The following is a 26,001-nucleotide window of genomic DNA, read 5'->3' as shown; positions in this document are numbered from 1 at the left end:
GACCTCCCGGGACGCTGTTTCTCGCCAATTTCCGCCTAGTACAGCCTAGTCCAGCCTATTACAGCCTAGTCCAGCCTAGTCCAGCCTATTATAACCTAGTCCAGCCTAGTCCAGCCTATTATAGCCTAGTCCAGCCTATTAAAGCCTAGTCCAGCCTAGTCCCACCTATTATAGCCTAGTCCAGCCTATTACAGCTTAGTCCAGCCTAGTCCAACCTATTCAAGCCTAGTCCAGCTTAGTCCCGCCTATTAAAGCCTAGTCCAGCCTATTACAGCTTAGTCCAGCCTATTACAGCCTAGTCCAGCCTATTACAGCCTAGTACAACCTAATAGAGCCTAGTAGAGCCTAGTTTAACCTAGTCTTAACTAGTCCAGTCTGTTCCATGCTAGTAGAGCCTATATCGCCCTCCCCTAGTCTGTTCCATCAAAAGGCTGGACTATTGCTTAGTCTCTAATAGGCTGTTTTAAGCTCTAGTAGGCTTTTCTAGGCTTTACTGGGCTCTATTAGGCTATAGAAGCCAGTACTTTACTTTGGCCTACAAAGGCTCATGCAAAACAATTGCTCGTGAACACACAAGCTATGGCCCGTGTACTCAGTGGTTAGTCCCTATGGTCTGAGTATCTACAGGGCTGACAAGGGACTAGTAAAGCCTAATAGAGAGTATTAGAGTCTGGTACAGCCTAGTAAAATCTAGTCTAGCCTAGTCCAGCCTGTTCCATGCTAGTATAGCCTATACCACCCTCCCCTACTCTGTTCTCCCAACAGGCTGGACTATACTAGTCTTGGGTGCACTAGGCTGTACTGTACTGTACTGTACTAGACTATACTGGTCTCTGATAGGCTGTTTTAAGCTCTAGTAGGCTTTGCTAGGCTTTACTGGGCTCTATTAGGCTATAGAAGCCAGTACTTTACTGTGGCCTACAAAGGCTCATGCGAAACTATTGCTCGTGAACACACAAGCTATGGCCCGTGTACGCAGTGTTTAGTCCCTATGGTCTGAGTATCTAGAGGGCTGACAAGGGACTAGTAAAGCCTAATAGAGAGTATTAGAGTCTGGTACAGCCTAGTACACTCTAGTCTAGCCTAGTCCAGCCTGTTCCATGCTAGTATAGCCTATACCAACCTCCACTACTCTGTTCTCCCAACAGGCTGGACTATACTAGTCTTGGGTGCACTAGGCTGTACTGTACTGTACTGTACTGTACTGTACTGTACTAGACTCTACTGGTCTCTAATAGGCTGTTTTAAGCTCTAGTAGGCTTTGCTAGGCTTTACTGGGCTCTATTAGGCTATAGAAGCCAGTACTTTACTTTGGCCTACAAAGGCTCTTGCAAAACTATTGCTCGTGAACACACAAGCTATGGCCCGTGTACACAGTGTTTAGTCCCTATGGTCTGAGTATCTAAAGGGCTGACAAGGGACTAGTAAAGCCTAATAGAGAGTATTAGAGTCTGGTACAGCCTAGTACACTCTAGTCTAGCCTAGTCCAGCCTGTTCCATGCTAGTATAGCCTATATCAACCTCCACTACTCTGTTCTCCCAACAGGCTGGACTATACTAGTCTTGGGTGCACTAGGCTGTACTGTACTGTACTGTACTGTACTGTACTAGACTCTACTGGTCTCTAATAGGCTGTTTTAAGCTCTAGTAGGCTTTGCTAGGCTTTACTGGGCTCTATTAGGCTATAGAAGCCAGTACTTTACTTTGGCCTACAAAGGCTCTTGCAAAACTATTGCTCGTGAACACACAAGCTATGGCCCGTGTACACAGTGTTTAGTCCCTATGGTCTGAGTATCTAAAGGGCTGACAAGGGACTAGTAAAGCCTAATAGAGAGTATTAGAGTCTTGTACAGCCTAGTACACTCTAGTCTAGCCTAGTCCAGCCTGTTCCATGCTAGTATAGCCTATACCCACCTCCCCTACTCTGTTCTCCCAACAGGCTGGACTATACTAGTCTTGGGTGCACTAGGCTGTACTGTACTGTACTGTACTAGACTCTACTGGTCTCTAATAGGCTGTTTTAAGCTCTAGTAGGCTTTGCTAGGCTTTACTGGGCTCTATTAGGCTATAGAAGCCAGTACTTTACTTTGGCCTACAAAGGCTCTTGCAAAACTATTGCTCGTGAACACACAAGCTATGGCCCGTGTACACAGTGTTTAGTCCCTATGGTCTGAGTATCTAAAGGGCTGACAAGGGACTAGTAAAGCCTAATAGAGAGTATTAGAGTCTGGTACAGCCTAGTACACTCTAGTCTAGCCTAGTCCAGCCTGTTCCATGCTAGTATAGCCTATACCCACCTCCCCTACTCTGTTCTCCCAACAGGCTGGACTATACTAGTCTTGGGTGCACTAGGCTGTACTGTACTGTACTGTACTAGACTCTACTGGTCTCTAATAGGCTGTTTTAAGCTCTAGTAGGCTTTGCTAGGCTTTACTGGGCTCTATTAGGCTATAGAAGCCAGTACTTTACTTTGGCCTACAAAGGCTCTTGCAAAACTATTGCTCGTGAACACACAAGCTATGGCCCGTGTACACAGTGTTTAGTCCCTATGGTCTGAGTATCTAAAGGGCTGACAAGGGACTAGTAAAGCCTAATAGAGAGTATTAGAGTCTGGTACAGCCTAGTACACTCTAGTCTAGCCTAGTCCAGCCTGTTCCATGCTAGTATAGCCTATACCAACCTCCACTACTCTGTTCTCCCAACAGGCTGGACTATACTAGTCTTGGGTGCACTAGGCTGTACTGTACTGTACTGTACTGTACTGTACTGTACTAGACTCTACTGGTCTCTAATAGGCTGTTTTAAGCTCTAGTAGGCTTTGCTAGGCTTTACTGGGCTCTATTAGGCTATAGAAGCCAGTACTTTACTTTGGCCTACAAAGGCTCTTGCAAAACTATTGCTCGTGAACACACAAGCTATGGCCCGTGTACGCAGTGTTTAGTCCCTATGGTCTGAGTATCTAAAGGGCTGACAAGGGATTAGTAAAGCCTAATAGAGAGTATTAGAGTCTGGTACAGCCTAGTACACTCTAGTCTAGCCTAGTCCAGCCTGTTCCATGCTAGTATAGCCTATACCAACCTCCACTACTCTGTTCTCCCAACAGGCTGGACTATACTAGTCTTGGGTGCACTAGGCTGTACTGTACTGTACTGTACTAGACTCTACTGGTCTCTAATAGGCTGTTTTAAGCTCTAGTAGGCTTTGCTAGGCTTTACTGGGCTCTATTAGGCTATAGAAGCCAGTACTTTACTTTGGCCTACAAAGGCTCTTGCAAAACTATTGCTCGTGAACACACAAGCTATGGCCCGTGTACGCAGTGTTTAGTCCCTATGGTCTGAGTATCTAAAGGGCTGACAAGGGACTAGTAAAGCCTAATAGAGAGTATTAGAGTCTGGTACAGCCTAGTACACTCTAGTCTAGCCTAGTCCAGCCTGTTCCATGCTAGTATAGCCTATACCAACCTCCACTACTCTGTTCTCCCAACAGGCTGGACTATACTAGTCTTGGGTGCACTAGGCTGTACTGTACTGTACTGTACTAGACTCTACTGGTGTCTAATAGGCTGTTTTAAGCTCTAGTAGGCTTTGCTAGGCTTTACTGGGCTCTATTAGGCTATAGAAGCCAGTACTTTACTTTGGCCTACAAAGGCTCTTGCAAAACTATTGCTCGTGAACACACAAGCTATGGCCCGTGTACGCAGTGTTTAGTCCCTATGGTCTGAGTATCTAAAGGGCCGACAAGGGACTAGTAAAGCCTAATAGAGAGTATTAGAGTCTGGTACAGCCTAGTACACTCTAGTCTAGCCTAGTCCAGCCTGTTCCATGCTAGTATAGCCTATACCAACCTCCACTACTCTGTTCTCCCAACAGGCTGGACTATACTAGTCTTGGGTGCACTAGGCTGTACTGTACTGTACTGTACTAGACTCTACTGGTCTCTAATAGGCTGTTTTAAGCTCTAGTAGGCTTTGCTAGGCTTTACTGGGCTCTATTAGGCTATAGAAGCCAGTACTTTACTTTGGCCTACAAAGGCTCTTGCAAAACTATTGCTCGTGAACACACAAGCTATGGCCCGTGTACACAGTGTTTAGTCCCTATGGTCTGAGTATCTAAAGGGCTGACAAGGGACTAGTAAAGCCTAATAGAGAGTATTAGAGTCTGGTACAGCCTAGTACACTCTAGTCTAGCCTAGTCCAGCCTGTTCCATGCTAGTATAGCCTATATCAACCTCCACTACTCTGTTCTCCCAACAGGCTGGACTATACTAGTCTTGGGTGCACTAGGCTGTACTGTACTGTACTGTACTGTACTGTACTGTACTAGACTCTACTGGTCTCTAATAGGCTGTTTTAAGCTCTAGTAGGCTTTGCTAGGCTTTACTGGGCTCTATTAGGCTATAGAAGCCAGTACTTTACTTTGGCCTACAAAGGCTCTTGCAAAACTATTGCTCGTGAACACACAAGCTATGGCCCGTGTACACAGTGTTTAGTCCCTATGGTCTGAGTATCTAAAGGGCTGACAAGGGACTAGTAAAGCCTAATAGAGAGTATTAGAGTCTGGTACAGCCTAGTACACTCTAGTCTAGCCTAGTCCAGCCTGTTCCATGCTAGTATAGCCTATATCAACCTCCACTACTCTGTTCTCCCAACAGGCTGGACTATACTAGTCTTGGGTGCACTAGGCTGTACTGTACTGTACTGTACTGTACTGTACTGTACTAGACTCTACTGGTCTCTAATAGGCTGTTTTAAGCTCTAGTAGGCTTTGCTAGGCTTTACTGGGCTCTATTAGGCTATAGAAGCCAGTACTTTACTTTGGCCTACAAAGGCTCTTGCAAAACTATTGCTCGTGAACACACAAGCTATGGCCCGTGTACACAGTGTTTAGTCCCTATGGTCTGAGTATCTAAAGGGCTGACAAGGGACTAGTAAAGCCTAATAGAGAGTATTAGAGTCTGGTACAGCCTAGTACACTCTAGTCTAGCCTAGTCCAGCCTGTTCCATGCTAGTATAGCCTATATCAACCTCCACTACTCTGTTCTCCCAACAGGCTGGACTATACTAGTCTTGGGTGCACTAGGCTGTACTGTACTGTACTGTACTGTACTGTACTAGACTCTACTGGTCTCTAATAGGCTGTTTTAAGCTCTAGTAGGCTTTGCTAGGCTTTACTGGGCTCTATTAGGCTATAGAAGCCAGTACTTTACTTTGGCCTACAAAGGCTCTTGCAAAACTATTGCTCGTGAACACACAAGCTATGGCCCGTGTACACAGTGTTTAGTCCCTATGGTCTGAGTATCTAAAGGGCTGACAAGGGACTAGTAAAGCCTAATAGAGAGTATTAGAGTCTGGTACAGCCTAGTACACTCTAGTCTAGCCTAGTCCAGCCTGTTCCATGCTAGTATAGCCTATACCCACCTCCCCTACTCTGTTCTCCCAACAGGCTGGACTATACTAGTCTTGGGTGCACTAGGCTGTACTGTACTGTACTGTACTAGACTCTACTGGTCTCTAATAGGCTGTTTTAAGCTCTAGTAGGCTTTGCTAGGCTTTACTGGGCTCTATTAGGCTATAGAAGCCAGTACTTTACTTTGGCCTACAAAGGCTCTTGCAAAACTATTGCTCGTGAACACACAAGCTATGGCCCGTGTACACAGTGTTTAGTCCCTATGGTCTGAGTATCTAAAGGGCTGACAAGGGACTAGTAAAGCCTAATAGAGAGTATTAGAGTCTGGTACAGCCTAGTACACTCTAGTCTAGCCTAGTCCAGCCTGTTCCATGCTAGTATAGCCTATACCAACCTCCACTACTCTGTTCTCCCAACAGGCTGGACTATACTAGTCTTGGGTGCACTAGGCTGTACTGTACTGTACTGTACTAGACTCTACTGGTCTCTAATAGGCTGTTTTAAGCTCTAGTAGGCTTTGCTAGGCTTTACTGGGCTCTATTAGGCTATAGAAGCCAGTACTTTACTTTGGCCTACAAAGGCTCTTGCAAAACTATTGCTCGTGAACACACAAGCTATGGCCCGTGTACACAGTGTTTAGTCCCTATGGTCTGAGTATCTAAAGGGCTGACAAGGGACTAGTAAAGCCTAATAGAGAGTATTAGAGTCTGGTACAGCCTAGTACACTCTAGTCTAGCCTAGTCCAGCCTGTTCCATGCTAGTATAGCCTATATCAACCTCCACTACTCTGTTCTCCCAACAGGCTGGACTATACTAGTCTTGGGTGCACTAGGCTGTACTGTACTGTACTGTACTGTACTAGACTCTACTGGTCTCTAATAGGCTGTTTTAAGCTCTAGTAGGCTTTGCTAGGCTTTACTGGGCTCTATTAGGCTATAGAAGCCAGTACTTTACTTTGGCCTACAAAGGCTCTTGCAAAACTATTGCTCGTGAACACACAAGCTATGGCCCGTGTACACAGTGTTTAGTCCCTATGGTCTGAGTATCTAAAGGGCTGACAAGGGACTAGTAAAGCCTAATAGAGAGTATTAGAGTCTGGTACAGCCTAGTACACTCTAGTCTAGCCTAGTCCAGCCTGTTCCATGCTAGTATAGCCTATATCAACCTCCACTACTCTGTTCTCCCAACAGGCTGGACTATACTAGTCTTGGGTGCACTAGGCTGTACTGTACTGTACTGTACTGTACTGTACTAGACTCTACTGGTCTCTAATAGGCTGTTTTAAGCTCTAGTAGGCTTTGCTAGGCTTTACTGGGCTCTATTAGGCTATAGAAGCCAGTACTTTACTTTGGCCTACAAAGGCTCTTGCAAAACTATTGCTCGTGAACACACAAGCTATGGCCCGTGTACACAGTGTTTAGTCCCTATGGTCTGAGTATCTAAAGGGCTGACAAGGGACTAGTAAAGCCTAATAGAGAGTATTAGAGTCTGGTACAGCCTAGTACACTCTAGTCTAGCCTAGTCCAGCCTGTTCCATGCTAGTATAGCCTATACCCACCTCCCCTACTCTGTTCTCCCAACAGGCTGGACTATACTAGTCTTGGGTGCACTAGGCTGTACTGTACTGTACTGTACTAGACTCTACTGGTCTCTAATAGGCTGTTTTAAGCTCTAGTAGGCTTTGCTAGGCTTTACTGGGCTCTATTAGGCTATAGAAGCCAGTACTTTACTTTGGCCTACAAAGGCTCTTGCAAAACTATTGCTCGTGAACACACAAGCTATGGCCCGTGTACACAGTGTTTAGTCCCTATGGTCTGAGTATCTAAAGGGCTGACAAGGGACTAGTAAAGCCTAATAGAGAGTATTAGAGTCTGGTACAGCCTAGTACACTCTAGTCTAGCCTAGTCCAGCCTGTTCCATGCTAGTATAGCCTATACCCACCTCCCCTACTCTGTTCTCCCAACAGGCTGGACTATACTAGTCTTGGGTGCACTAGGCTGTACTGTACTGTACTGTACTAGACTCTACTGGTCTCTAATAGGCTGTTTTAAGCTCTAGTAGGCTTTGCTAGGCTTTACTGGGCTCTATTAGGCTATAGAAGCCAGTACTTTACTTTGGCCTACAAAGGCTCTTGCAAAACTATTGCTCGTGAACACACAAGCTATGGCCCGTGTACACAGTGTTTAGTCCCTATGGTCTGAGTATCTAAAGGGCTGACAAGGGACTAGTAAAGCCTAATAGAGAGTATTAGAGTCTGGTACAGCCTAGTACACTCTAGTCTAGCCTAGTCCAGCCTGTTCCATGCTAGTATAGCCTATACCAACCTCCACTACTCTGTTCTCCCAACAGGCTGGACTATACTAGTCTTGGGTGCACTAGGCTGTACTGTACTGTACTGTACTGTACTAGACTCTACTGGTCTCTAATAGGCTGTTTTAAGCTCTAGTAGGCTTTGCTAGGCTTTACTGGGCTCTATTAGGCTATAGAAGGCAGTACTTTACTTTGGCCTACAAAGGTTCATGCAAAACTATTGCTCGTGAACACACAAGCTATGGCCTGTGTACACAGTGGTTAGTCCCTATGGTCTGAGTATCTACAGGGCTGACAAGGGACTAGTACAGCCTAATAGAGAGTATTAGAGTCTGGTACAGCCTAGTACAACCTAGTCTAGCCTAGTCCAGCCTGTTCCATGCTAGTCTAGACTTAGTATAGTGCTTAAAGAGTGACTTTGAGAGCTGTTTTACCGTACAATGTAAGTCAATGAGGAGCAAATTTAGAATTATCAATTTCTAATCAATGGAGCAATTATTTTTGATTTCTTGTCCACCTTTGGAGTTACATCATGGCAAGGTAACTACACAACCCAAACCTCTACCAAAGTGGTCTTGCCCTTTAAGCAGGTAGGTATTGTCAATAGTCAGAGGGAAGTGGCAGAGTGAGGCAGTGTAGTGTGTAATGTTACTTGGGGGGATATGAATGTGTGGCTGCTGCTCACCCTCCTGGTAGGACAAACTTCATTAAAGTTGGGTTCGGGTTAGTTGGCTCGCCATCATGATCCTTTTTCTTATCAAGAAAAGTAACCTGGCCAATTCAATCAGATTCATGCAGGCACAGCCAGCATGTTGTGCCAGCAGTCAGTTTGGGTGGAAATCTCAGAGTAGTGTGCACCTCACTCTGCTACTGCAGACTGTCTCTGCTTCATGCAATTATTGGCAATTGCAAGCACTGGTGTGACTGATTGATTGAGTGAGTGAGACTGAGTGTGTGTGTGACTGTGTTTGTGACTCTGTCAGTGACACACAGACAGCAGTGACACAAACCTTTTGAAAACCTTTTGAAACCTGGGTTACATCAGCCCTGTAGATACTCAGACCATTTGGATTAACCACTGTGTAAACGGGCAATAGTTTGTGTGTGCACGACCAATAGTTTCGCATGAACATTTGTAGGCCAAAGTAAAGTACTGCCTTCTATAGCTTAATAGAGCCCAGTACAGCCTAACAAAGCCTACTAGAGCTGAAAGCAGACTATTAGAGCCCAGCAGAGACTAGTACAGTAAAGCCTAGTACACCCAGGTCTAGCCTAGTCCAGCCTGTTGGGAGAACAGAATAGGGGAGGGGGTACCAGGCTATGCTAGGACTGATAAGGCTGGACTAGGATAGACTAGATTGTACTAGGCTGTACCAGACTCTAATGCTCTCTATTAGGCTGTACTAGTCCCTTGTCAGCCCTGTAGATACTCAGACCATAGGGACTAACCACTGTGTACAGGGGCCATAGCTTGTGTGTTCACGAGCAATAGTTTTGCATGAACCTTTGTAGGCCAAAGTAAAGTACTGCCTTCTATAGCCTAATAGAGCCCAGTAAAGCCTAGCAAAGCCTATTAGAGCTTAAAACATCCTATTAGAGACCAGTAGAGTCTAGTACAGTACAGTACAGTACAGCCTAGTACAATCTAGTCTAGCCTAGTCCAGCCTGTTCCATGCTAGTATAGCCTATACCACCCTCCCCTAGTCTGTTCTCCAAACAGGCTGGACTATACTAGTCTTGGGTGCACTAGGCTGTACTGTACTGTACTGTACTAGACTCTACTGGTCTCTAATAGGCTGTTTTAAGCTCTAGTAGGCTTTGCTAGGCTTTACTGGGCTCTATTAGGCTATAGAAGCCAGTACTTTACTTTGGCCTACAAAGGCTCATGCAAAACTATTGCTCGTGAACACACAAGCTATGGCCCGTGTACACAATGGTTAGTCCCTATGGTCTGAGTATCTACAGGGCTGACAAGGGACTAGTAAAGCCTAATAGAGAGTATTAGAGTCTGGTACAGCCTAGTACAATCTAGTCTAGCCTAGTCCAGCCTGTTCCATGCTAGTATAGCCTATACCACTCTCCCCTAGTCTTTTCTCCCAACAGGCTGGACTATACTAGTCTTGGGTACACTAGGCTGTACTGTACTGTACTATACTAGACTCTACTGGTCTCTAATAGGCTGTTTTAAGCTCTAGTAGGCTTTGCTAGGCTTTACTGGGCTCTATTAGGCTATAGAAGGCAGTACTTTTCTTTGGCCTACAAAGGCTCATGCAAAACTATTGCTCGTGAACACACAAGCTATGGCCCGTGTACACAGTGGTTAGTCCCTATGGTTTGAGTATCTAGAGGGCTGACAAGGGACTAGTAAAGCCTAATAGAGAGTATTAGAGTCTGGTACAGCCTAGTACAATCTAGTCTAGCCTAGTCCAGCCTGTTCCATGCTAGTCTAGACTTAGTATAGTGCTTAAAGAGTGACTTTGAGAGCTGTTTTACCGTACAATGTAAGTCAATGAGGAGCAAATTTAGAATTATCAATTTCTAATCAATGGAGCAATTATTTTTGATTTCTTGTCCACCTTTGGAGTTACATCATGGCAAGGTAACTACACAACCCAAACCTCTACCAAAGTGGTCTTGCCCTTTAAGCAGGTAGGTATTGTCAATAGTCAGAGGGAAGTGGCAGTGTGAGGCAGTGTAGTGTGTAATGTTACTTGGGGGGATATGAATGTGTGGCTGCTGCTCACCCTCCTGGTAGGACAAACTTCATTAAAGTTGGGTTCGGGTTAGTTGGCTCGCCATCATGATCCTTTTTCTTATCAAGAAAAGTAACCTGGCCAATTCAATCAGATTCATGCAGGCACAGCCAGCATGTTGTGCCAGCAGTCAGTTTGGGTGGAAATCTCAGAGTAGTGTGCACCTCACTCTGCTACTGCAGACTGTCTCTGCTTCATGCAATTATTGGCAATTGCAAGCACTGGTGTGACTGATTGATTGAGTGAGTGAGACTGAGTGTGTGTGTGACTGTGTTTGTGACTCTGTCAGTGACACACAGACAGCAGTGACACAAACCTTTCGAAAACCTTTTGAAACCTGGGTTACATCAGCCCTGTAGATACTCAGACCATTTGGATTAACCACTGTGTAAACAGGCAATAGTTTGTGTGTGCACGACCAATAGTTTTGCATGAACATTTGTAGGCCAAAGTAAAGTACTGCCTTCTATAGCCTAATAGAGCCCAGTACAGCCTAGCAAAGCCTACTAGAGCTGAAAGCAGACTATTAGAGCCCAGCAGAGACTAGTACAGTAAAGCCTAGTACACCCAGGTCTAGCCTACTCCAGCCTGTTGGGAGAACAGAATAGGGGAGGGGGTACCAGGCTATGCTAGGACTGATAAGGCTGGACTAGGATAGACTAGATTGTACTAGGCTGTACCAGACTCTAATACTCTCTATTAGGCTGTACTAGTCCCTTGTCAGCCCTGTAGATACTCAGACCATAGGGACTAACCACTGTGTACACGGGCCATAGCTTGTGTGTTCACGAGCAATAGTTTTGCATGAACCTTTGTAGGCCAAAGTAAAGTACTGCCTTCTATAGCCTAATAGAGCCCAGTAAAGCCTAGCAAAGCCTACTAGAGCTTAAAACAGCCTATTAGAGACCAGTAGAGTCTAGTACAGTACAGTACAGTACAGCCTAGTACAATCTAGTCTAGCCTAGTCCAGCCTGTTCCATGCTAGTATAGCCTATACCTCCCCTAGTCTGTTCTCCAAATAGGCTGGACTATACTAGTCTTGGGTGTACTAGTCTGTACTGTACTGTACTGTACTAGACTCTACTGGTCTCTAATAGGCTGTTTTAAGCTCTAGTAGGCTTTGCTAGGCTTTACTGGGCTCTATTAGGCTATAGAAGCCAGCACTTTACTTTGGCCTACAAAGGCTCATGCAAAACTATTGCTCGTGAACACACAAGCTATGGCCTGTGTACACAGTGGTTAGTCCCTATGGTCTGAGTATCTACAGGGCTGACAAGGGACTAGTACAGCCTAATAGAGAGTATTAGAGTCTGGTACAGCCTAGTACAACCTAGTATAGCCTAGTCCAGCCTGTTCCATGCTAGTCTAGACTTAGTATAGTGCTTAAAGAGTGACTTTGAGAGCTGTTTTACCGTACAATGTAAGTCAATGAGGAGCAAATTTAGAATTATCAATTTCTAATCAATGGAGCAATTATTTTTTATTTCTTGTCCACCTTTGGAGTTACATCATGGCAAGGTAACTATCCCAAACCTCTACCAAAGTGGTCTTGCCCTTTAAGCAGGTAGGTATTGTCAATAGTCAGAGGGAAGTGGCAGTGTGAGGCAGTGTAGTGTGTAATGTTACTTGGGGGGATATGAATTTGTGGCTGCTGCTCACCCTCCTGGTAGGAAAAACTTCATTAAAGTTGGGTTCGGGTTAGTTGGCTCGCCATCATGATCCTTTTTCTTATCAAGAAAAGTAACCTGGCCAATTCAATCAGATTCATGCAGGCACAGCCAGCATGTTGTGCCAGCAGTCAGTTTGGGTGGAAATCTCAGAGTAGTGTGCACCTCACTCTGCTACTGCAGACTGTCTCTGCTTCATGCAATTATTGGCAATTGCAAGCACTGGTGTGACTGATTGATTGAGTGAGTGAGTCTGAGTGTGTGTGTGTGACTGTGTGTGTGACTCTGTCAGTGACACACAGACAGCAGTGACACAAACCTTTTGAAAACCTTTTGAAACCTGGGTTACATCAGCCCTGTAGATACTCAGACCATTTGGATTAACCACTGTGTAAACAGGCAATAGTTTGTGTGTGCACGACCAATAGTTTCGCATGAACATTTGTAGGCCAAAGTAAAGTACTGCCTTCTATAGCCTAATAGAGCCCAGTACAGCCTAGCAAAGCCTACTAGAGCTGAAAGCAGACTATTAGAGCCCAGCAGAGACTAGTACAGTAAAGCCTAGTACACCCATGTCTAGCCTACTCCAGCCTGTTGGGAGAACAGAATAGGGGAGGGGGTACCAGGCTATGCTAGGACTGATAAGGCTGGACTAGGATAGACTAGATTGTACTAGGCTGTACCAGACTCTAATACTCTCTATTAGGCTGTACTAGTCCCTTGTCAGCCCTGTATATACTCAGACCATAGGGACTAACCACTGTGTACACGGGCCATAGCTTGTGTGTTCACGAGCAATAGTTTTGCATGAACCTTTGTAGGCCAAAGTAAAGTACTGCCTTCTATAGCCTAATAGAGCCCAGTAAAGCCTAGCAAAGCCTACTAGAGCTTAAAACAGCCTATTAGAGACCAGTAGAGTCTAGTACAGTACAGTACAGTACAGTACAGTACAGCCTAGTGCACCCAAGACTAGTATAGTCCAGCCTGTTGGGAGAACAGAGTAGTGGAGGTTGGTATAGGCTATACTAGCATGGAACAGGCTGGACTAGGCTAGACTAGAGTGTACTAGAATGTACCTGACTCTAATACTCTCTATTAGGCTTTACTAGTCCCTTGTCAGCCCTTTAGATACTCAGACCATAGGGACTAAACACTGTGTACACGGGCCATAGCTTGTGTGTTCACGAGCAATAGTTTTGCAAGAGCCTTTGTAGGCCAAAGTAAAGTACTGGCTTCTATAGCCTAATAGAGCCCAGTAAAGCCTAGCAAAGCCTACTAGAGCTTAAAACAGCCTATTAGAGACCAGTAGAGTCTAGTACAGTACAGTACAGTACAGCCTAGTGCACCCAAGACTAGTATAGTCCAGCCTGTTGGGAGAACAGAGTAGTGGAGGTTGGTATAGGCTATACTAGCATGGAACAGGCTGGACTAGGCTAGACTAGAGTGTACTAGGCTGTACCAGACTCTAATACTCTCTATTAGGCTTTACTAGTCCCTTGTCAGCCCTTTAGATACTCAGACCATAGGGACTAAACACTGTGTACACGGGCCATAGCTTGTGTGTTCACGAGCAATAGTTTTGCAAGAGCCTTTGTAGGCCAAAGTAAAGTACTGGCTTCTATAGCCTAATAGAGCCCAGTAAAGCCTAGCAAAGCCTACTAGAGCTTAAAACAGCCTATTAGAGACCAGTAGAGTCTAGTACAGTACAGTACAGCCTAGTGCACCCAAGACTAGTATAGTCCAGCCTGTTGGGAGAACAGAGTAGTGGAGGTTGGTATAGGCTATACTAGCATGGAACAGGCTGGACTAGGCTAGACTAGAGTGTACTAGGCTGTACCAGACTCTAATACTCTCTATTAGGCTTTACTAGTCCCTTGTCAGCCCTTTAGATACTCAGACCATAGGGACTAAACACTGTGTAAACGGGCCATAGCTTGTGTGTTCACGAGCAATAGTTTTGCAAGAGCCTTTGTAGGCCAAAGTAAAGTACTGGCTTCTATAGCCTAATAGAGCCCAGTAAAGCCTAGCAAAGCCTACTAGAGCTTAAAACAGCCTATTAGAGACCAGTAGAGTCTAGTACAGTACAGTACAGCCTAGTGCACCCAAGACTAGTATAGTCCAGCCTGTTGGGAGAACAGAGTAGTGGAGGTTGGTATAGGCTATACTAGCATGGAACAGGCTGGACTAGGCTAGACTAGAGTGTACTAGGCTGTACCAGACTCTAATACTCTCTATTAGGCTTTACTAGTCCCTTGTCAGCCCTTTAGATACTCAGACCATAGGGACTAAACACTGTGTACACGGGCCATAGCTTGTGTGTTCACGAGCAATAGTTTTGCAAGAGCCTTTGTAGGCCAAAGTAAAGTACTGGCTTCTATAGCCTAATAGAGCCCAGTAAAGCCTAGCAAAGCCTACTAGAGCTTAAAACAGCCTATTAGAGACCAGTAGAGTCTAGTACAGTACAGTACAGTACAGCCTAGTGCACCCAAGACTAGTATAGTCCAGCCTGTTGGGAGAACAGAGTAGTGGAGGTTGGTATAGGCTATACTAGCATGGAACAGGCTGGACTAGGCTAGACTAGAGTGTACTAGGCTGTACCAGACTCTAATACTCTCTATTAGGCTTTACTAGTCCCTTGTCAGCCCTTTAGATACTCAGACCATAGGGACTAAACACTGTGTAAACGGGCCATAGCTTGTGTGTTCACGAGCAATAGTTTTGCAAGAGCCTTTGTAGGCCAAAGTAAAGTACTGGCTTCTATAGCCTAATAGAGCCCAGTAAAGCCTAGCAAAGCCTACTAGAGCTTAAAACAGCCTATTAGAGACCAGTAGAGTCTAGTACAGTACAGTACAGTACAGCCTAGTGCACCCAAGACTAGTATAGTCCAGCCTGTTGGGAGAACAGAGTAGGGGAGGTTGGTATAGGCTATACTAGCATGGAACAGGCTGGACTAGGCTAGACTAGAGTGTACTAGGCTGTACCAGACTCTAATACTCTCTATTAGGCTTTACTAGTCCCTTGTCAGCCCTTTAGATACTCAGACCATAGGGACTAAACACTGTGTACACGGGCCATAGCTTGTGTGTTCACGAGCAATAGTTTTGCAAGAGCCTTTGTAGGCCAAAGTGAAGTACTGGCTTCTATAGCCTAATAGAGCCCAGTAAAGCCTAGCAAAGCCTACTAGAGCTTAAAACAGCCTATTAGAGACCAGTAGAGTCTAGTACAGTACAGTACAGCCTAGTGCACCCAAGACTAGTATAGTCCAGCCTGTTGGGAGAACAGAGTAGTGGAGGTTGGTATAGGCTATACTAGCATGGAACAGGCTGGACTAGGCTAGACTAGAGTGTACTAGGCTGTACCAGACTCTAATACTCTCTATTAGGCTTTACTAGTCCCTTGTCAGCCCTTTAGATACTCAGACCATAGGGACTAAACACTGTGTACACGGGCCATAGCTTGTGTGTTCACGAGCAATAGTTTTGCAAGAGCCTTTGTAGGCCAAAGTAAAGTACTGGCTTCTATAGCCTAATAGAGCCCAGTAAAGCCTAGCAAAGCCTACTAGAGCTTAAAACAGCCTATTAGAGACCAGTAGAGTCTAGTACAGTACAGTACAGCCTAGTGCACCCAAGACTAGTATAGTCCAGCCTGTTGGGAGAACAGAGTAGTGGAGGTTGGTATAGGCTATACTAGCATGGAACAGGCTGGACTAGGCTAGACTAGAGTGTACTAGGCTGTACCAGACTCTAATACTCTCTATTAGGCTTTACTAGTCCCTTGTCAGCCCTTTAGATACTCAGACCATAGGGACTAAACACTGTGTACACGGGCCATAGCTTGTGTGTTCACGAGCAATAGTTTTGCAAGAGCCTTTGTAGGCCAAAGTAAAGTACTGGCTTCTATAGCCTAATAGAGCCCAGTAAAGCCTAGCAAAGCCTACTAGAGCTTAAAACAGCCTATTAGAGACCAGTAGAGTCTAGTACAGTACAGTACAGTACAGCCTAGTGCACCCAAGACTAGTATAGTCCAGCCTGTTGGGAGAACAGAGTAGGGGAGGTTGGTATAGGCTATACTAGCATGGAACAGGCTGGACTAGGCTAGACTAGAGTGTACTAGGCTGTACCAGACTCTAATACTCTCTATTAGGCTTTACTAGTCCCTTGTCAGCCCTTTAGAAACTCAGACCATAGGGACTAAACACTGTGTACACGGGCCATAGCTTGTGTGTTCACGAGCAATAGTTTTGCAAGAGCCTTTGTAGGCCAAAGTAAAGTACTGGCTTCTATAGCCTAATAGAGCCCAGTAAAGCCTAGCAAAGCCTACTAGAGCTTAAAACAGCCTATTAGAGACCAGTAGAGTCTAGTACAATACAGTACAGTACAGCCTAGTGCACCCAAGACTAGTATAGTCCAGCCTGTTGGGAGAACAGAGTAGTGGAGGTTGGTATAGGCTATACTAGCATGGAACAGGCTGGACTAGGCTAGACTAGAGTGTACTAGGCTGTACCAGACTCTAATACTCTCTATTAGGCTTTACTAGTCCCTTGTCAGCCCTTTAGATACTCAGACCATAGGGACTAAACACTGTGTACACGGGCCATAGCTTGTGTGTTCACGAGCAATAGTTTTGCAAGAGCCTTTGTAGGCCAAAGTAAAGTACTGGCTTCTATAGCCTAATAGAGCCCAGTAAAGCCTAGCAAAGCCTACTAGAGCTTAAAACAGCCTATTAGAGACCAGTAGAGTCTAGTACAGTACAGTACAGTACAGCCTAGTGCACCCAAGACTAGTATAGTCCAGCCTGTTGGGAGAACAGAGTAGTGGAGGTTGGTATAGGCTATACTAGCATGGAACAGGCTGGACTAGGCTAGACTAGAGTGTACTAGGCTGTACCAGACTCTAATACTCTCTATTAGGCTTTACTAGTCCCTTGTCAGCCCTTTAGATACTCAGACCATAGGGACTAAACACTGTGTACACGGGCCATAGCTTGTGTGTTCACGAGCAATAGTTTTGCAAGAGCCTTTGTAGGCCAAAGTAAAGTACTGGCTTCTATAGCCTAATAGAGCCCAGTAAAGCCTAGCAAAGCCTACTAGAGCTTAAAACAGCCTATTAGAGACCAGTAGAGTCTAGTACAGTACAGTACAGTACAGCCTAGTGCACCCAAGACTAGTATAGTCCAGCCTGTTGGGAGAACAGAGTAGTGGAGGTTGGCATAGGCTATACTAGCATGGAACAGGCTGGACTAGGCTAGACTAGAGTGTACTAGGCTGTACCAGACTCTAATACTCTCTATTAGGCTTTACTAGTCCCTTGTCAGCCCTTTAGATACTCAGACCATAGGGACTAAACACTGTGTACACGGGCCATAGCTTGTGTGTTCACGAGCAATAGTTTTGCAAGAGCCTTTGTAGGCCAAAGTAAAGTACTGGCTTCTATAGCCTAATAGAGCCCAGTAAAGCCTAGCAAAGCCTACTAGAGCTTAAAACAGCCTATTAGAGACCAGTAGAGTCTAGTACAGTACAGTACAGTACAGTACAGCCTAGTGCACCCAAGACTAGTATAGTCCAGCCTGTTGGGAGAACAGAGTAGTGGAGGTTCGGTATAGGCTATACTAGCATGGAACAGGCTTGGACTAGGCTAGACTAGAGTGTACTAGGCTGTACCAGACTCTAATACTCTCTATTAGGCTTTACTAGTCCCTTGTCAGCCCTTTAGATACTCAGACCATAGGGACTAAACACTGTGTACACGGGCCATAGCTTGTGTGTTCACGAGCAATAGTTTTGCAAGAGCCTTTGTAGGCCAAAGTAAAGTACTGGCTTCTATAGCCTAATAGAGCCCAGTAAAGCCTAGCAAAGCCTACTAGAGCTTAAAACAGCCTATTAGAGACCAGTAGAGTCTAGTACAGTACAGTACAGTACAGCCTAGTGCACCCAAGACTAGTATAGTCCAGCCTGTTGGGAGAACAGAGTAGTGGAGGTTGGTATAGGCTATACTAGCATGGAACAGGCTGGACTAGGCTAGACTAGAGTGTACTAGGCTGTACCAGACTCTAATACTCTCTATTAGGCTTTACTAGTCCCTTGTCAGCCCTTTAGATACTCAGACCATAGGGACTAAACACTGTGTACACGGGCCATAGCTTGTGTGTTCACGAGCAATAGTTTTGCAAGAGCCTTTGTAGGCCAAAGTAAAGTACTGGCTTCTATAGCCTAATAGAGCCCAGTAAAGCCTAGCAAAGCCTACTAGAGCTTAAAACAGCCTATTAGAGACCAGTAGAGTCTAGTACAGTACAGTATAGTACAGCCTAGTGCACCCAAGACTAGTATAGTCCAGCCTGTTGGGAGAACAGAGTAGGGGAGGTTGGTATAGGCTATACTAGCATGGAACAGGCTGGACTAGGCTAGACTAGAGTGTACTAGGCTGTACCAGACTCTAATACTCTCTATTAGGCTTTACTAGTCCCTTGTCAGCCCTTTAGATACTCAGACCATAGGGACTAAACACTGTGTACACGGGCCATAGCTTGTGTGTTCACGAGCAATAGTTTTGCAAGAGCCTTTGTAGGCCAAAGTAAAGTACTGGCTTCTATAGCCTAATAGAGCCCAGTAAAGCCTAGCAAAGCCTACTAGAGCTTAAAACAGCCTATTAGAGACCAGTAGAGTCTAGTACAGTACAGTACAGTACAGCCTAGTGCACCCAAGACTAGTATAGTCCAGCCTGTTGGGAGAACAGAGTAGGGGAGGTTGGTATAGGCTATACTAGCATGGAACAGGCTGGACTAGGCTAGACTAGAGTGTACTAGGCTGTACCAGACTCTAATACTCTCTATTAGGCTTTACTAGTCCCTTGTCAGCCCTTTAGATACTCAGACCATAGGGACTAAACACTGTGTACACGGGCCATAGCTTGTGTGTTCACGAGCAATAGTTTTGCAAGAGCCTTTGTAGGCCAAAGTAAAGTACTGGCTTCTATAGCCTAATAGAGCCCAGTAAAGCCTAGCAAAGCCTACTAGAGCTTAAAACAGCCTATTAGAGACCAGTAGAGTCTAGTACAGTACAGTACAGTACAGCCTAGTGCACCCAAGACTAGTATAGTCCAGCCTGTTGGGAGAACAGAGTAGTGGAGGTTGGTATAGGCTATACTAGCATGGAACAGGCTGGACTAGGCTAGACTAGAGTGTACTAGGCTGTACCAGACTCTAATACTCTCTATTAGGCTTTACTAGTCCCTTGTCAGCCCTTTAGATACTCAGACCATAGGGACTAAACACTGTGTACACGGGCCATAGCTTGTGTGTTCACGAGCAATAGTTTTGCAAGAGCCTTTGTAGGCCAAAGTAAAGTACTGGCTTCTATAGCCTAATAGAGCCCAGTAAAGCCTAGCAAAGCCTACTAGAGCTTAAAACAGCCTATTAGAGACCAGTAGAGTCTAGTACAGTACAGTACAGTACAGCCTAGTGCACCCAAGACTAGTATAGTCCAGCCTGTTGGGAGAACAGAGTAGGGGAGGTTGGTATAGGCTATACTAGCATGGAACAGGCTGGACTAGGCTAGACTAGAGTGTACTAGGCTGTACCAGACTCTAATACTCTCTATTAGGCTTTACTAGTCCCTTGTCAGCCCTTTAGATACTCAGACCATAGGGACTAAACACTGTGTACACGGGCCATAGCTTGTGTGTTCACGAGCAATAGTTTTGCAAGAGCCTTTGTAGGCCAAAGTAAAGTACTGGCTTCTATAGCCTAATAGAGCCCAGTAAAGCCTAGCAAAGCCTACTAGAGCTTAAAACAGCCTATTAGAGACCAGTAGAGTCTAGTACAGTACAGTACAGTACAGCCTAGTGCACCCAAGACTAGTATAGTCCAGCCTGTTGGGAGAACAGAGTAGTGGAGGTTGGTATAGGCTATACTAGCATGGAACAGGCTGGACTAGGCTAGACTAGAGTGTACTAGGCTGTACCAGACTCTAATACTCTCTATTAGGCTTTACTAGTCCCTTGTCAGCCCTTTAGATACTCAGACCATAGGGACTAAACACTGTGTACACGGGCCATAGCTTGTGTGTTCACGAGCAATAGTTTTGCAAGAGCCTTTGTAGGCCAAAGTAAAGTACTGGCTTCTATAGCCTAATAGAGCCCAGTAAAGCCTAGCAAAGCCTACTAGAGCTTAAAACAGCCTATTAGAGACCAGTAGAGTCTAGTACAGTACAGTACAGTACAGCCTAGTGCACCCAAGACTAGTATAGTCCAGCCTGTTGGGAGAACAGAGTAGGGGAGGTTGGTATAGGCTATACTAGCATGGAACAGGCTGGACTAGGCTAGACTAGAGTGTACTAGGCTGTACCAGACTCTAATACTCTCTATTAGGCTTTACTAGTCCCTTGTCAGCCCTTTAGATACTCAGACCATAGGGACTAAACACTGTGTACACGGGCCATAGCTTGTGTGTTCACGAGCAATAGTTTTGCAAGAGCCTTTGTAGGCCAAAGTAAAGTACTGGCTTCTATAGCCTAAAAGAGCCCAGTAAAGCCTAGCAAAGCCTACTAGAGCTTAAAACAGCCTATTAGAGACCAGTAGAGTCTAGTACAGTACAGTACAGTACAGCCTAGTGCACCCAAGACTAGTATAGTCCAGCCTGTTGGGAGAACAGAGTAGTGGAGGTTGGTATAGGCTATACTAGCATGGAACAGGCTGGACTAGGCTAGACTAGAGTGTACTAGGCTGTACCAGACTCTAATACTCTCTATTAGGCTTTACTAGTCCCTTGTCAGCCCTTTAGATACTCAGACCATAGGGACTAAACACTGTGTACACGGGCCATAGCTTGTGTGTTCACGAGCAATAGTTTTGCAAGAGCCTTTGTAGGCCAAAGTAAAGTACTGGCTTCTATAGCCTAATAGAGCCCAGTAAAGCCTAGCAAAGCCTACTAGAGCTTAAAACAGCCTATTAGAGACCAGTAGAGTCTAGTACAGTACAGTACAGTACAGCCTAGTGCACCCAAAACTAGTATAGTCCAGCCTGTTGGGAGAACAGAGTAGTGGAGGTTGGTATAGGCTATACTAGCATGGAACAGGCTGGACTAGGCTAGACTAGAGTGTACTAGGCTGTACCAGACTCTAATACTCTCTATTAGGCTTTACTAGTCCCTTGTCAGCCCTTTAGATACTCAGACCATAGGGACTAAACACTGTGTACACGGGCCATAGCTTGTGTGTTCACGAGCAATAGTTTTGCAAGAGCCTTTGTAGGCCAAAGTAAAGTACTGGCTTCTATAGCCTAATAGAGCCCAGTAAAGCCTAGCAAAGCCTACTAGAGCTTAAAACAGCCTATTAGAGACCAGTAGAGTCTAGTACAGTACAGTACAGTACAGCCTAGTGCACCCAAGACTAGTATAGTCCAGCCTGTTGGGAGAACAGAGTAGTGGAGGTTGGTATAGGCTATACTAGCATGGAACAGGCTGGACTAGGCTAGACTAGAGTGTACTAGGCTGTACCAGACTCTAATACTCTCTATTAGGCTTTACTAGTCCCTTGTCGGCCCTTTAGATACTCAGACCATAGGGACTAAACACTGCGTACACGGGCCATAGCTTGTGTGTTCACGAGCAATAGTTTTGCAAGAGCCTTTGTAGGCCAAAGTAAAGTACTGGCTTCTATAGCCTAATAGAGCCCAGTAAAGCCTAGCAAAGCCTACTAGAGCTTAAAACAGCCTATTAGAGACCAGTAGAGTCTAGTACAGTACAGTACAGTACAGCCTAGTGCACCCAAGACTAGTATAGTCCAGCCTGTTGGGAGAACAGAGTAGTGGAGGTTGGTATAGGCTATACTAGCATGGAACAGGCTGGACTAGGCTAGACTAGAGTGTACTAGGCTGTACCAGACTCTAATACTCTCTATTAGGCTTTACTAGTCCCTTGTCAGCCCTTTAGATACTCAGACCATAGGGACTAAACACTGTGTACACGGGCCATAGCTTGTGTGTTCACGAGCAATAGTTTTGCAAGAGCCTTTGTAGGCCAAAGTAAAGTACTGGCTTCTATAGCCTAATAGAGCCCAGTAAAGCCTAGCAAAGCCTACTAGAGCTTAAAACAGCCTATTAGAGACCAGTAGAGTCTAGTACAGTACAGTACAGTACAGTACAGTACAGTACAGTACAGTACAGTACAGTACAGTACAGTACAGTACAGTACAGTACAGTACAGCCTAGTGCACCCAAGACTAGTATAGTCCAGCCTGTTGGGAGAACAGAGTAGTGGAGGTTGGTATAGGCTATACTAGCATGGAACAGGCTGGACTAGGCTAGACTAGAGTGTACTAGGCTGTACCAGACTCTAATACTCTCTATTAGGCTTTACTAGTCCCTTGTCGGCCCTTTAGATACTCAGACCATAGGGACTAAACACTGCGTACACGGGCCATAGCTTGTGTGTTCACGAGCAATAGTTTTGCAAGAGCCTTTGTAGGCCAAAGTAAAGTACTGGTTTCTATAGCCTAATAGAGCCCAGTAAAGCCTAGCAAAGCCTACTAGAGCTTAAAACAGCCTATTAGAGACCAGTAGAGTCTAGTACAGTACAGTACAGTACAGCCTAGTGCACCCAAGACTAGTATAGTCCAGCCTGTTGGGAGAACAGAGTAGTGGAGGTTGGTATAGGCTATACTAGCATGGAACAGGCTGGACTAGGCTAGACTAGAGTGTACTAGGCTGTACCAGACTCTAATACTCTCTATTAGGCTTTACTAGTCCCTTGTCAGCCCTTTAGATACTCAGACCATAGGGACTAAACACTGCGTACACGGGCCATAGCTTGTGTGTTCACGAGCAATAGTTTTGCAAGAGCCTTTGTAGGCCAAAGTAAAGTACTGGCTTCTATAGCCTAATAGAGCCCAGTAAAGCCTAGCAAAGCCTACTAGAGCTTAAAACAGCCTATTAGAGACCAGTAGAGTCTAATACAGTACAGTACAGTACAGCCTAGTGCACCCAAGACTAGTATAGTCCAGCCTGTTGGGAGAACAGAGTAGTGGAGGTTGGTATAGGCTATACTAGCATGGAACAGGCTGGACTAGGCTAGACTAGAGTGTACTAGGCTGTACCAGACTCTAATACTCTCTATTAGGCTTTACTAATCCCTTGTCAGCCCTTTAGATACTCAGACCATAGGGACTAAACACTGCGTACACGGGCCATAGCTTGTGTGTTCACGAGCAATAGTTTTGCAAGAGCCTTTGTAGGCCAAAGTAAAGTACTGGCTTCTATAGCCTAATAGAGCCCAGTAAAGCCTAGCAAAGCCTACTAGAGCTTAAAACAGCCTATTAGAGACCAGTAGAGTCTAGTACAGTACAGTACAGTACAGTACAGCCTAGTGCACCCAAGACTAGTATAGTCCAGCCTGTTGGGAGAACAGAGTAGTGGAGGTTGGTATAGGCTATACTAGCATGGAACAGGCTGGACTAGGCTAGACTAGAGTGTACTAGGCTGTACCAGACTCTAATACTCTCTATTAGGCTTTACTAGTCCCTTGTCAGCCCTTTAGATACTCAGACCATAGGGACTAAACACTGTGTACACGGGCCATAGCTTGTGTGTTCACGAGCAATAGTTTTGCAAGAGCCTTTGTAGGCCAAAGTAAAGTACTGGCTTCTATAGCCTAATAGAGCCCAGTAAAGCCTAGCAAAGCCTACTAGAGCTTAAAACAGCCTATTAGAGACCAGTAGAGTCTAGTACAGTACAGTACAGTACAGTACAGTACAGTACAGTACAGCCTAGTGCACCCAAGACTAGTATAGTCCAGCCTGTTGGGAGAACAGAGTAGTGGAGGTTGGTATAGGCTATACTAGCATGGAACAGGCTGGACTAGGCTAGACTAGAGTGTACTAGGCTGTACCAGACTCTAATACTCTCTATTAGGCTTTACTAGTCCCTTGTCAGCCCTTTAGATACTCAGACCATAGGGACTAAACACTGCGTACACGGGCCATAGCTTGTGTGTTCACGAGCAATAGTTTTGCAAGAGCCTTTGTAGGCCAAAGTAAAGTACTGGCTTCTATAGCCTAATAGAGCCCAGTAAAGCCTAGCAAAGCCTACTAGAGCTTAAAACAGCCTATTAGAGACCAGTAGAGTCTAATACAGTACAGTACAGTACAGCCTAGTGCACCCAAGACTAGTATAGTCCAGCCTGTTGGGAGAACAGAGTAGTGGAGGTTGGTATAGGCTATACTAGCATGGAACAGGCTGGACTAGGCTAGACTAGAGTGTACTAGGCTGTACCAGACTCTAATACTCTCTATTAGGCTTTACTAATCCCTTGTCAGCCCTTTAGATACTCAGACCATAGGGACTAAACACTGCGTACACGGGCCATAGCTTGTGTGTTCACGAGCAATAGTTTTGCAAGAGCCTTTGTAGGCCAAAGTAAAGTACTGGCTTCTATAGCCTAATAGAGCCCAGTAAAGCCTAGCAAAGCCTACTAGAGCTTAAAACAGCCTATTAGAGACCAGTAGAGTCTAGTACAGTACAGTACAGTACAGTACAGCCTAGTGCACCCAAGACTAGTATAGTCCAGCCTGTTGGGAGAACAGAGTAGTGGAGGTTGGTATAGGCTATACTAGCATGGAACAGGCTGGACTAGGCTAGACTAGAGTGTACTAGGCTGTACCAGACTCTAATACTCTCTATTAGGCTTTACTAGTCCCTTGTCAGCCCTTTAGATACTCAGACCATAGGGACTAAACACTGTGTACACGGGCCATAGCTTGTGTGTTCACGAGCAATAGTTTTGCAAGAGCCTTTGTAGGCCAAAGTAAAGTACTGGCTTCTATAGCCTAATAGAGCCCAGTAAAGCCTAGCAAAGCCTACTAGAGCTTAAAACAGCCTATTAGAGACCAGTAGAGTCTAGTACAGTACAGTACAGTACAGTACAGTACAGTACAGTACAGCCTAGTGCACCCAAGACTAGTATAGTCCAGCCTGTTGGGAGAACAGAGTAGGGGAGGTGGGTATAGGCTATACTAGCATGGAACAGGCTGGACTAGGCTAGACTAGAGTGTACTAGGCTGTACCAGACTCTAATACTCTCTATTAGGCTTTACTAGTCCCTTGTCAGCCCTTTAGATACTCAGACCATAGGGACTAAACACTGTGTACACGGGCCATAGCTTGTGTGTTCACGAGCAATAGTTTTGCAAGAGCCTTTGTAGGCCAAAGTAAAGTACTGGCTTCTATAGCCTAATAGAGCCCAGTAAAGCCTAGCAAAGCCTACTAGAGCTTAAAACAGCCTATTAGAGACCAGTAGAGTCTAGTACAGTACAGTACAGTACAGCCTAGTGCACCCAAGACTAGTATAGTCCAGCCTGTTGGGAGAACAGAGTAGGGGAGGTGGGTATAGGCTATACTAGCATGGAACAGGCTGGACTAGGCTAGACTAGAGTGTACTAGGCTGTACCAGACTCTAATACTCTCTATTAGGCTTTACTAGTCCCTTGTCAGCCCTTTAGATACTCAGACCATAGGGACTAAACACTGTGTACACGGGCCATAGCTTGTGTGTTCACGAGCAATAGTTTTGCAAGAGCCTTTGTAGGCCAAAGTAAAGTACTGGCTTCTATAGCCTAATAGAGCCCAGTAAAGCCTAGCAAAGCCTACTAGAGCTTAAAACAGCCTATTAGAGACCAGTAGAGTCTAGTACAGTACAGTACAGTACAGTACAGTACAGCCTAGTGCACCCAAGACTAGTATAGTCCAGCCTGTTGGGAGAACAGAGTAGTGGAGGTTGATATAGGCTATACTAGCATGGAACAGGCTGGACTAGGCTAGACTAGAGTGTACTAGGCTGTACCAGACTCTAATACTCTCTATTAGGCTTTACTAGTCCCTT

General features: G+C 45.3%; 1 protein-coding gene across 1 annotated transcript in view; it reads left to right on the top strand.

Annotated features, from left to right (window-relative positions):
* LOC308081183 (2-acylglycerol O-acyltransferase 2-like) overlaps nucleotides 1–26,001 on the top strand; it is a gene marked incomplete at its 3' end in the record, with an annotated part of 72,709 nt that overhangs the window by 26,808 nt on the left and 19,900 nt on the right. The gene's annotated exons all lie outside the window — the stretch shown is intronic.

Source organism: Gymnoscopelus braueri (genome assembly GCF_963280865.1).
Source record: "Gymnoscopelus braueri genome assembly, contig: SCAFFOLD_60, whole genome shotgun sequence".
NCBI lineage: Eukaryota > Metazoa > Chordata > Actinopteri > Myctophiformes > Myctophidae > Gymnoscopelus > Gymnoscopelus braueri.
Note: the sequence above shows the minus strand (reverse complement) of the source record. Positions and strands in the feature narration are given on the sequence as shown.